Genomic DNA, 11,439 nt, shown 5'->3' with positions numbered 1-11,439 from the left:
AATGAGGGAAGAGAGTATCAATAATTTTGAACAAGGAATACAGTGAAAAAGCCATCAGCTATTGACAATTACAACCAATCATTGAGCTGACATCAAGAAATAAATATAAAGACTTAGCAAAAAAAAAAGAAAGGTGAAGAAGAGGTAGAAGCTAATAAATGTAAAGACATAAACACAAACAATTAGCTTCGTTCACTCACCTCCTGCACAAACCATTTAAGAAGTTCACATTCAGCAATGCCTTCACTAGTTTGTGCTAACGGTAAATCAACTATCCCACCCACTGGAAGATCTGCTACAAGCGTCGCGATCGGCGTCGCCGTTGAGCTTCAGCTTGCTGCTGAAGCTCAACGGCGAGCTGAGCGTCGCGATCGGCGAGCTTCAGCGTTGCGAACCGGCGAGCTAAGCGTCGCGATCGCAACGCTGAAGTGACGCCGTTGACGCTCAACGACGACGGTTCAGCGTCGCGATCGCCATTGAGCGTCAGCTAGCCAATGACACTCAACGGCAACGGTTCAGCGTCGCGATCGACGAGCGAAGCGTCGCGTTCGCGACACTTCAGCTCACCGATCGCGACGCTAAAGCGTCGCCGTTGAGCATCAGGTCGCCAATGAAGCTCAACGACGACAATTTAGCTCGTCGAAGCGTCGCCGTTGAGCTTCATTGGCGACGGTTGGCTCAACGGAGCTCATCGGTGAAGGTTTTCTTGTTTGGGTTTTTTTGGTCCAGATGGTTTTTTTTTTTTTTTTTTTTGACTGAACTACTTGGGTTGAAATATATGAAGTGGCTGCAGGACGGGTATTGTATTCAAAAAATAATTATAAATTTTTCTTTATTTTAGACCTTATTTTAGATTTTTTTAATGTATAAAAAAAAAGACTCACTTTAAGTTTCAATACAAAGAAAAGTAAAAAGAAAGACTCACGTAAAAAAATAAATAAAAATAAAAAATTTAGAAATTCACATTGAAGATAATGTAATCTAACGAAAGATTTGTCAAAATTCACAATGAATTAAGAAATATAGGGTTAGGTTCAAGTTCCACTTGATGTAACTCTACAAAATTTTACAAAAACTAATAACTTATTGTTGAATTCATATTTTGAAAATCCAACCGTTGAATCACATTTTCTATTTGCTCTTAACATGCATGTCAATTTTCTTGCCAGTCGGATGTAATTTACCCTTTGATCTTTAAACTCATCTTTCATGCCTTATTTTAAACTACGAAAACTTGAATTTAAACAATTGATTGATGACATGGCTATTAATCTTTGATCACCATGAAATTTTTTAAGCATGAAAAATATATGAATATAATGTAATCCAACGGTAGATTTGTCAAAATTCATATCCAATTAAGAAATATGGGGTTGGGTTGACGTTACACTTGATGTAACTCTAAAAAATGTCACACGAGCCAATAACTTATTGTTGAAATCATATTTTGAAAATCCAACTGTTGGATCTCATTTTCTATATGTTCTTAACATGCATGTCAATTTTCTTGCCAATCGGATGTAATTTACCCTTTAATCTTTAAACTCATCTTTTATCCTTTATTTCAAACTACGAAAACTTGAATTAAAACAATTAATTGATGACATGGCTATTAATCTTCGATCACCATGAAATTTTTTAAGCATAAAAAATATATGAAGATAATGTAATCCAACGGTAGATTTGTCAAAATTCACATCAAATTAAGAAATATAAGGTTGGGTTTAAGTTACACTTGATGTAACTCTAAAAAATGTTACACCAACTAATAACTTATTGTTGAATTCATATTTTAAAAATCCAACCGTTGGATCATATTTTCTATTTGTTTTTAACATGCATGCCAATTTTTACGCCAATCGGGTGTAATTTACCATTTGATCTTTAAACTCATCTTTTATGCGTTATTTTAAATTACAAAAACTTGAATTAAAACAATTGATTGATGACATGGCTATTAATCTTTGATCACCATGAAATTTTTTAAGCATGAAAAATATATGAAGATAATGTAATCTAAGGGTAGATTTGTCAACATTCACATCCAATTAAGAAATATGGGGTTGGGTTAAAGTTACACTTGATGTAACTCTAAAAAATGTCACACAAACCAATAACTTATTGTTACATTCATATTTTGAAAATCCAACTGTTGGATCACATTTTCTATTTGCTCTTAACATGCATGTCAATTTTCTTGCCAGTCGGATGTAATTTACCCTTTGATCTTTAAACTCATCTTTCATGCCTTATTTTAAACAACGAAAACTTGAATTTAAACAATTGATTGATGACATGGCTATTAATCTTTGATCACCGTGAAATTTTTTAAGCATGAATAATATATGAAGATATTGTAATCCAATGGTAGATTTGTCAAAATTCACATCAAATTAAGAAATATAAGGTTGGGTTTAAGTTACACTAGACGTAACTCTAAAAAATGTTACACCAATCAATAAGTTGAATTCATATTTTGAAAATCCAACCGTTGGATCATATTTTCTATTTGTTCTTAACATGCAAGTCAATTTTCTTGCCAATCGGATGTAATTTACCCTTTGATCTTTAAACTCATCCTTTATGCCTTATTTTAAACTATGAAAACTTGAATTAAAATAATTGATTGATGACATGACTATTAATCTTTGATCACCATGAAATTTTTTAAGCATGAAAAATATATGAAGATAATGTAATCCAACGGTAGATTTGTCAAAATTCACATCAAATTAACAAATATAAGGTTAGGTTCAAGTTACACTTGACATAACTCTAAAAAATGTTACATCAACCAATAACTTATTGTTGAATTCATATTTTTAAAATCCAACCGTTGGATCATATTTTCTACTTCTTTTTAACATGCATGCCAATTTTCATGCCAATCAAGTCTAATTTACAATTTGATCTTTAAACTCATCTTTTATACGTTATTTTAAATTACAAAAACTTGAATTAAAACAATTGATTGATGACATGACTATTAATCTTTGATCGCCATGAAATTTTTTAAGCATGAAAAATATATGAAGATAATGTAATCCAACGGTAGATTTATCAAAATTCACATCCAATTAAGAAATATGGGGTTGGGTTGAAGTTACACTTGATGTAACTCTAAAAAATGTCACACGAGCCAATAACTTATTGTTGAATTCATATTTTAAAAACCCAACCATTGGATCATATTTTCTATTCGTTTTTAACATGCATGCCAATTTTCATTCCAATCGGGTGTAATTTACCATTTGATCTCTAAACTCATCTTTTATGCGTTATTTTAAATTACAAAAACTTGAATTAAAACAATTGATTGATGACATGACTATTAATCTTTGATCACCATGAAATTTTTTAAGCATGAAAAATATATGAAGATAATGTAATCCAACGGTAGATTTGTCAAAATTCACATCAAATTAACAAATATAAGGTTAGGTTCAAGTTACACTTGACATAACTCTAAAAAATGTTACACCAACCAATAACTTATTGTTGAATTCATATTTTTAAAATCCAACCGTTGGATCATATTTTCTACTTCTTTTTAACATGCATGCCAATTTTCATGCCAATCAAGTCTAATTTACAATTTGATCTTTAAACTCATCTTTTATACGTTATTTTAAATTACAAAAACTTGAATTAAAACAATTGATTGATGACAAGACTATTAATCTTTGATCACCATGAAATTTTTTAAGCATGAAAAATATATGAAGATAATGTAATCCAACGGTAGATTTATCAAAATTCACATCCAATTAAGAAATATGGGGTTGGGTTGAAGTTACACTTGATGTAACTCTAAAAAATGTCACACTAGCCAATAACTTATTGTTGAATTCATATTTTGAAAATCCAACCGTTGGATCTCATTTTCTATATGTTCTTAACATGCATGTCAATTTTCTTGCCAATCGGATGTAATTTACCCTTTGATCTTTAAACTTATCTTTTATGCCTTATTTTAAACTACGAAAACTTGAATTAAATCAATTGATTGATGACATGGCTATTTATCTTTGATCACCATGAAATTTTTTAAGCATGAAAAATATATGAAGATAATGTAATCCAACGGTAGATTTATCAAAATTCACATCAAATTAAGAAATATAAGGTTGGTTTTAAGTTACACTTGACGTAACTCTAAAAAATGTTACACCAACCAATAACTTATTGTTGAAATCATATTTTGAAAATTCAACCGTTGGATCATATTTTTTATTTGTTTTTAACATGCATGCCAATTTTCATGCCAATCAGGTGTAATTTACCATTTGATCTTTAAACTCATCTTTTATGCGTTATTTTAAATTACAAAAACTTGAATTAAAACAATTGATTGATGACATGGCTATTAATCTTTGATCACCATGTAATTTTTTAAGCATGAAAAATATATGAAGATAATGTAATCCAACGGTATATTTGTCAAAATTCACTTCAAATTAAGAAATATAAGGTTGTGTTCAAGTTACACTTGATGTAACTCTAAAAAATGTCACACGAACCAATAACTTATTGTTAAATTCATATTTTGAAAATCCAGCCGTTGGATCACATTTTCTATTTGCTCTTAACATGCATGTCAATTTTCTTGCCAATCGGATGTAATTTACCCTTTGATCTTTAAACTCATCTTTTATGCCTGATTTTAAACTACGAAAACTTGAATTAAAACAATTGATTGATGATATGGCTATTAATCTTTGATCACCATGAAATTTTTTAAGCATGAAAAATATATGAACATAATGTAATCCAACAGTAGATTTGTCAAAATTCACATCAAATTAAGAAATATAAGATTGGGTTCAAGTTACACTTGACGTAACTCTAAAAAATGTTACACCAACCAATAACTTATTGTTGAATTCATATTTTGAAAACCCAACCATTGGATCATATTTTCTATTTGTTTTTAACATGCATGCCAATTTTCATTCCAATCGGGTGTAATTTACCATTTGCTCTCTAAACTCATCTTTTATGCGTTATTTTAAATTACAAAAACTTGAATTAAAACAATTGATTGATGACATGACTATTAATCTTTGATCACCATGAAATTTTTTAAGCATGAAAAATATATGAAGATAATGTAATCCAACGGTAGATTTGTCAAAATTCACATCCAATTAAAAAATATGAGGTTGGGTTGAAGTTACACTTGATGTAACTCTAAAAAATGTCACACGAGCCAATAACTTATTGTTGAATTCATATTTTGAAAATCCAACCGTTGGATCTCATTTTCTATATGTTCTTAACATGCATGTCAATTTTCTTGCCAATCGGATGTAATTTACCCTTTGATCTTTAAACTTATCTTTTATGCCTTGTTTTAAACTACGAAAACTTGAATTAAATCAATTGATTGATGACATGGCTATTTATCTTTGATCACCATGAAATTTTTAAGCATGAAAAATATATGAGGATAATGTAATCCAACGGTATATTTGTCAAAATTCACAAAAAATTAAGAAATATAAGGTTGGGTTTAAGTTACACTTGACGTAACTCTAAAAAATGTTACACCAACCAATAACTTATTGTTGAATTCATATTTTGAAAATCCAACCGTTGGATCATATTTTTTATTTCCTTTTAACATGCATGCCAATTTTCATGCCAATCAGGTGTAATTTACCATTTGATCTTTAAACTCATCTTTTATGCGTTATTTTAAATTACAAAAACTTGAATTAAAACAATTGATTGATGACATGGCTATTAATCTTTGATCACCACGAAATTTTTTAAGCATGAAAAATCTATGAAGATAATGTAATCCAATGGTATATTTGTCAAAATTCACATCAAATTAAGAAATATAAGGTTGTGTTCAAGTTACACTTGATGTAACTCTAAAAAATGTCACACGAACCAATAACTTATTGTTAAATTCATATTTTGAAAATCCAGCCGTTGGATCACATTTTCTATTTGCTCTTAACATGCATATCAATTTTCTTTCCAATCGGATGTAATTTACCCTTGATCTTTAAACTCATCTTTAATGCCTTATTTTAAACTACGAAAACTTGAATTAAAACAATTGATTGATGACATGGCTATTAATCTTTGATCACCCTGAAATTTTTTAAGCATGAAAAATATATGAACATAATGTAATCCAACAGTAGAATTGTCAAAATTCACATCAAATTAAGAAATATAAGGTTGTGTTCAAGTTACACTTAATGTAACTCTAAAAAATGTCACACGAACCAATAACTTATTGTTAAATTCATATTTTGAAAATCCAGCCGTTGGATCACATTTTCTATTTGCTCTTAACATGCATGTCAATTGTCTTGCCAATCGGATGTAATTTACCCTTTGATCTTTAAACTCATCTTTTATGCCTGATTTTAAACTATGAAAACTTGAATTAAAACAATTGATTGATGATATGGCTATTAATCTTTGATCACCATGAAATTTTTTAAGCATGAAAAATATATGAACATAATGTAATCCAACAGTAGATTTGTCAAAATTCACATCAAATTAAGAAATATAAGATTGGGTTCAAGTTACACTTGAAGTAACTCTAAAAAATGTTACACCAACCAATAACTTATTGTTGAATTCATATTTTGAAAACCCAACCATTGGATCATATTTTCTATTTGTTTTTAACATGCATGCCAATTTTCATTCCAATCGGGTGTAATTTACCATTTGATCTCTAAACTCATCTTTTATGCGTTATTTTAAATTACAAAAACTTGAATTAAAACAATTGATTGATGACATGACTATTAATCTTTGATCACCATGAAATTTTTTAAGCATGAAAAATATATGAAGATAATGTAATCCAACGGTAGATTTATTAAAATTCACATCCAATTAAGAAATATGGGGTTGGGTTGAAGTTACACTTGATGTAACTCTAAAAAATGTCACACGAGCCAATAACTTATTGTTGAATTCATATTTGAAAACCCAACCATTGGATCATATTTTCTATTCGTTTTTAACATGCATGCCAATTTTCATTCCAATCGGGTGTAATTTACCATTTGATCTCTAAACTCATCTTTTATGCGTTATTTTAAATTACAAAAACTTGAATTAAAACAATTGTTTGATGACATGACTATTAATCTTTGATCACCATGAAATTTTTTAAGCATGAAAAATATATGAAGATAATGTAATCCAACGGTAGATTTATCAAAATTCACATCCAATTAAGAAATATGGGGTTGGGTTGAAGTTACACTTGATGTAACTCTAAAAAATGTCACACGAGCCAATAATTTATTGTTGAATTCATATTTTGAAAATCCAACCGTTGGATCTCATTTTCTATATGTTCTTAACATGCATGTCAATTTTCTTGCCAATCGGATGTAATTTACCCTTTGATCTTTAAACTCAACTTTTATGCCTTATTTTAAACTACGAAAACTTGAATTAAAACAATTGATTGATGACATGGCTATTAATCTTTGATCACCATGAAATTTTTTAAGCGTGAAAAATATATGAAGATAATGTAATTCAATGATAGATTTGTCAAAATTCACATCAAATTAAGAAATATAAGGTTGGGTTTAAGTTACACTTGACGTAACTCTAAAAAATGTTACACCAACCAATAACTTATTGTTGAATTCATATTTTGAAAATCCAACCGTTGGATCATATTTTCTATTTGTTTTTAACATGCATGCCAATTTTCATGCCAATCGGGTGTAATTTACCATTTGATCTTTAAACTCATCTTTTATGCGTTATTTTAAATTACAAAAACTTGAATTAAAACAATTGATTGATGACATGGCTATTAATCTTTAATCACCATGAAATTTTTTAAGCATGAAAAATATATGAAGATAATGTAATCCTACGGTAGATTTGTCAAAATTCACATCCAATTAAGAAATATGAGGTTGGGTTGAAGTTACACTTGATGTAACTCTAAAAAATGTCACACGAACCAATAACTTATTGTTGAATTCATATTTTGAAAATCCAACTGTTGGATCACATTTTCTATTTGCTCTTAACATGCATGTCATTTTTCTTGCTAGTCGGATGTAATTTACCCTTTGATCTTTAAACTCATCTTTCATGCCTTATTTTAAACTACGAAAACTTGAATTTAAACAATTGATTAATGACATAGCTATTAATCTTTGATCACCGTGAAATTTTTTATGCATGAGAAATATATGAAGATAATGTAATCCAACGGTATATTTGTCAAAATTCGCATCAAATTAAGAAATATAGGGTTGGGTTCAATATACACTTGAAGTAACTCTAAAAAATGTTACACCAACCAATAACTTATTGTTGAATTCATATTTTGAAAACCCAACCATTGGATCATATTTTCTATTTGTTTTTAACATGCATGCCAATTTTCATTCCAATCGGGTGTAATTTACCATTTGATCTCTAAACTCATCTTTTATGCGTTATTTTAAATTACAAAAACTTGAATTAAAACAATTGATTGATGACATGACTATTAATCTTTGATCACCATGAAATTTTTTAAGCATGAAAAATATATGAAGATAATGTAATCCAACGGTAGATTTATTAAAATTCACATCCAATTAAGAAATATGGGGTTGGGTTGAAGTTACACTTGATGTAACTCTAAAAAATGTCACACGAGCCAATAACTTATTGTTGAATTCATATTTGAAAACCCAACCATTGGATCATATTTTCTATTCGTTTTTAACATGCATGCCAATTTTCATTCCAATCGGGTGTAATTTACCATTTGATCTCTAAACTCATCTTTTATGCGTTATTTTAAATTACAAAAACTTGAATTAAAACAATTGATTGATGACATGACTATTAATCTTTGATCACCATGAAATTTTTTAAGCATGAAAAATATATGAAGATAATGTAATCCAACGGTAGATTTATCAAAATTCACATCCAATTAAGAAATATGGGGTTGGGTTGAAGTTACACTTGATGTAACTCTAAAAAATGTCACACGAGCCAATAATTTATTGTTGAATTTATATTTTGAAAATCCAACCGTTGGATCTCATTTTCTATATGTTCTTAACATGCATGTCAATTTTCTTGCCAATCGGATGTAATTTACCCTTTGATCTTTAAACTCAACTTTTATGCCTTATTTTAAACTACGAAAACTTGAATTAAAACAATTGATTGATGACATGGTTATTAATCTTTGATCACCATGAAATTTTTTAAGCGTGAAAAATATATGAAGATAATGTAATCCAATGATAGATTTGTCAAAATTCACATCAAATTAAGAAATATAAGGTTGGGTTTAAGTTACACTTGACGTAACTCTAAAAAATGTTACACCAACCAATAACTTATTGTTGAATTCATATTTTGAAAATCCAACCGTTGGATCATATTTTCTATTTGTTTTTAACATGCATGCCAATTTTCATGCCAATCGGGTGTAATTTACCATTTGATCTTTAAACTCATCTTTTATGCGTTATTTTAAATTACAAAAACTTGAATTAAAACAATTGATTGATGACATGGCTATTAATCTTTAATCACCATGAAATTTTTTAAGCATGAAAAATATATGAAGATAATGTAATCCTACGGTAGATTTGTCAAAATTCACATCCAATTAAGAAATATGAGGTTGGGTTGAAGTTACACTTGATGTAACTCTAAAAAATGTCACACGAACCAATAACTTATTGTTGAATTCATATTTTGAAAATCCAACTGTTGGATCACATTTTCTATTTGCTCTTAACATGCATGTCATTTTTCTTGCTAGTCGGATGTAATTTACCCTTTGATCTTTAAACTCATCTTTCATGCCTTATTTTAAACTACGAAAACTTGAATTTAAACAATTGATTAATGACATAGCTATTAATCTTTGATCACCGTGAAATTTTTTAAGCATGAGAAATATATGAAGATAATGTAATCCAACGGTATATTTGTCAAAATTCGCATCAAATTAAGAAATATAGGGTTGGGTTCAATATACACTTGATGTAACTCTAAAAAATGTCACACGAACCAATAACTTATTCTTGAATTCATATTTTGAAAATCCAACCGTTGGATCACATTTTCTATTTGCTCTTAACGTGCATGTCAATTTTCTTGCCAGTCGGATGTAATTTACCCTTTGATCTTTAAACCCATCTTTCATGCCTTATTTTAAACTACGAAAACTTGAATTTAAACAATTGATTGATGACATAATTATTAATCGTTGATCACCGTGAAATTTTTTAAGCATGAAAAATATATGAAGATAATGTAATCCAACGGTAGATTTGTCAAAATTCAAATCAAATTAAGAAATATAGGGTTGGATTCAAGTTACACTTGATGTAACTCTAAAAAAAGTCACATCAACCAATAACTTATTATTGAATTCATATTTTGAAAATCCAACCGTTGGATCACATTTTCTATTTGCTCTTAACATGCATGCCAATTTTCATGCCAATCGGGTGTAATTTACCATTTGATCTTTAAACTCATCTTTTATGCGATATTTTAAATTTCAAAAACTTGAATTTAAACAATTGATTGATGACATGACTATTAATCTTTGATCACCTTGAAATTTTGTATACATGAAAAATATATGAAGATAATGTAATCTAAGGGTACATTTGTCAAAATTCACATCAAATTAAGAAATATATCGTGTAGTTCTAGTTACACTTGATGTAATTCTAAAAAATGTTACACAAACTAATAACTTATTGTTGAATTTAAATTTTGAAAATCCAACCGTTAGATCATATTTTCTTTATTCTCTTAACATGCATGCCAATTTTCATGCCAATCGGGTGTAATTTACTATTTGATCTTTAAATGGGAAGACGAAAAAATAGTGGGAAATTTAAATGTCTATTGCGGCGGTCCAACCCGCCGCAAAAAGGAGTACATATTGCGCCGGGTCAATGACCCGCCGCTATATCTAAGATTAATGCCGCTAAAACAGGTCTACTGCGGCGGGTCATTCGCCCGCCGCTGTAGTCTGCCGCAAAATACTTGAGCTATTACGGCGGTTCATTGACCCGCCGCTATATCTAAGTTGAATGCCACTAAAACAGGTCTATTGCGGCGGGTCATCAGCCCGCCGCTGTAGTATGCTGCAAAATACTAGAGCTATTGCGGCGAGCATATGGAACGCCGCAATAGGCGACATATAGCGGCAGTCTTTGCACCCGCCGCAATTGCTCAATTTTCTTGTAGTGGATTGAAATTCTAATGTCTGGAGTTATTTGCTTAAATATAAAATTCATGGACTATATTTAAAACTAGTTGTTGAAGCATGGGTTTTTATTTTATTTGTAAATTTGAAATTATTAGTCCTTAGATAAGCACTGCATTATTTTTGGAGGCTAGATCAAATCTCATTATTTTGGAGGCTAGATCAAATCTCACTCCTACCTATTTCAG

The 11,439-nt window shown here is 29.7% G+C and overlaps 1 protein-coding gene across 4 annotated transcripts in view; it reads right to left on the bottom strand.

Moving 5' to 3' along the window:
* LOC126723645 (uncharacterized) overlaps positions 1-11,439 on the bottom strand; it is a 58,658-nt gene that overhangs the window by 10,979 nt on the left and 36,240 nt on the right. The window lies entirely within an intron of this gene.

This window comes from Quercus robur, chromosome 4 (genome assembly GCF_932294415.1).
Source record: "Quercus robur chromosome 4, dhQueRobu3.1, whole genome shotgun sequence".
Taxonomy (NCBI): domain Eukaryota; kingdom Viridiplantae; phylum Streptophyta; class Magnoliopsida; order Fagales; family Fagaceae; genus Quercus; species Quercus robur.
This window is presented reverse-complemented; position numbering and strand designations above follow the sequence as displayed.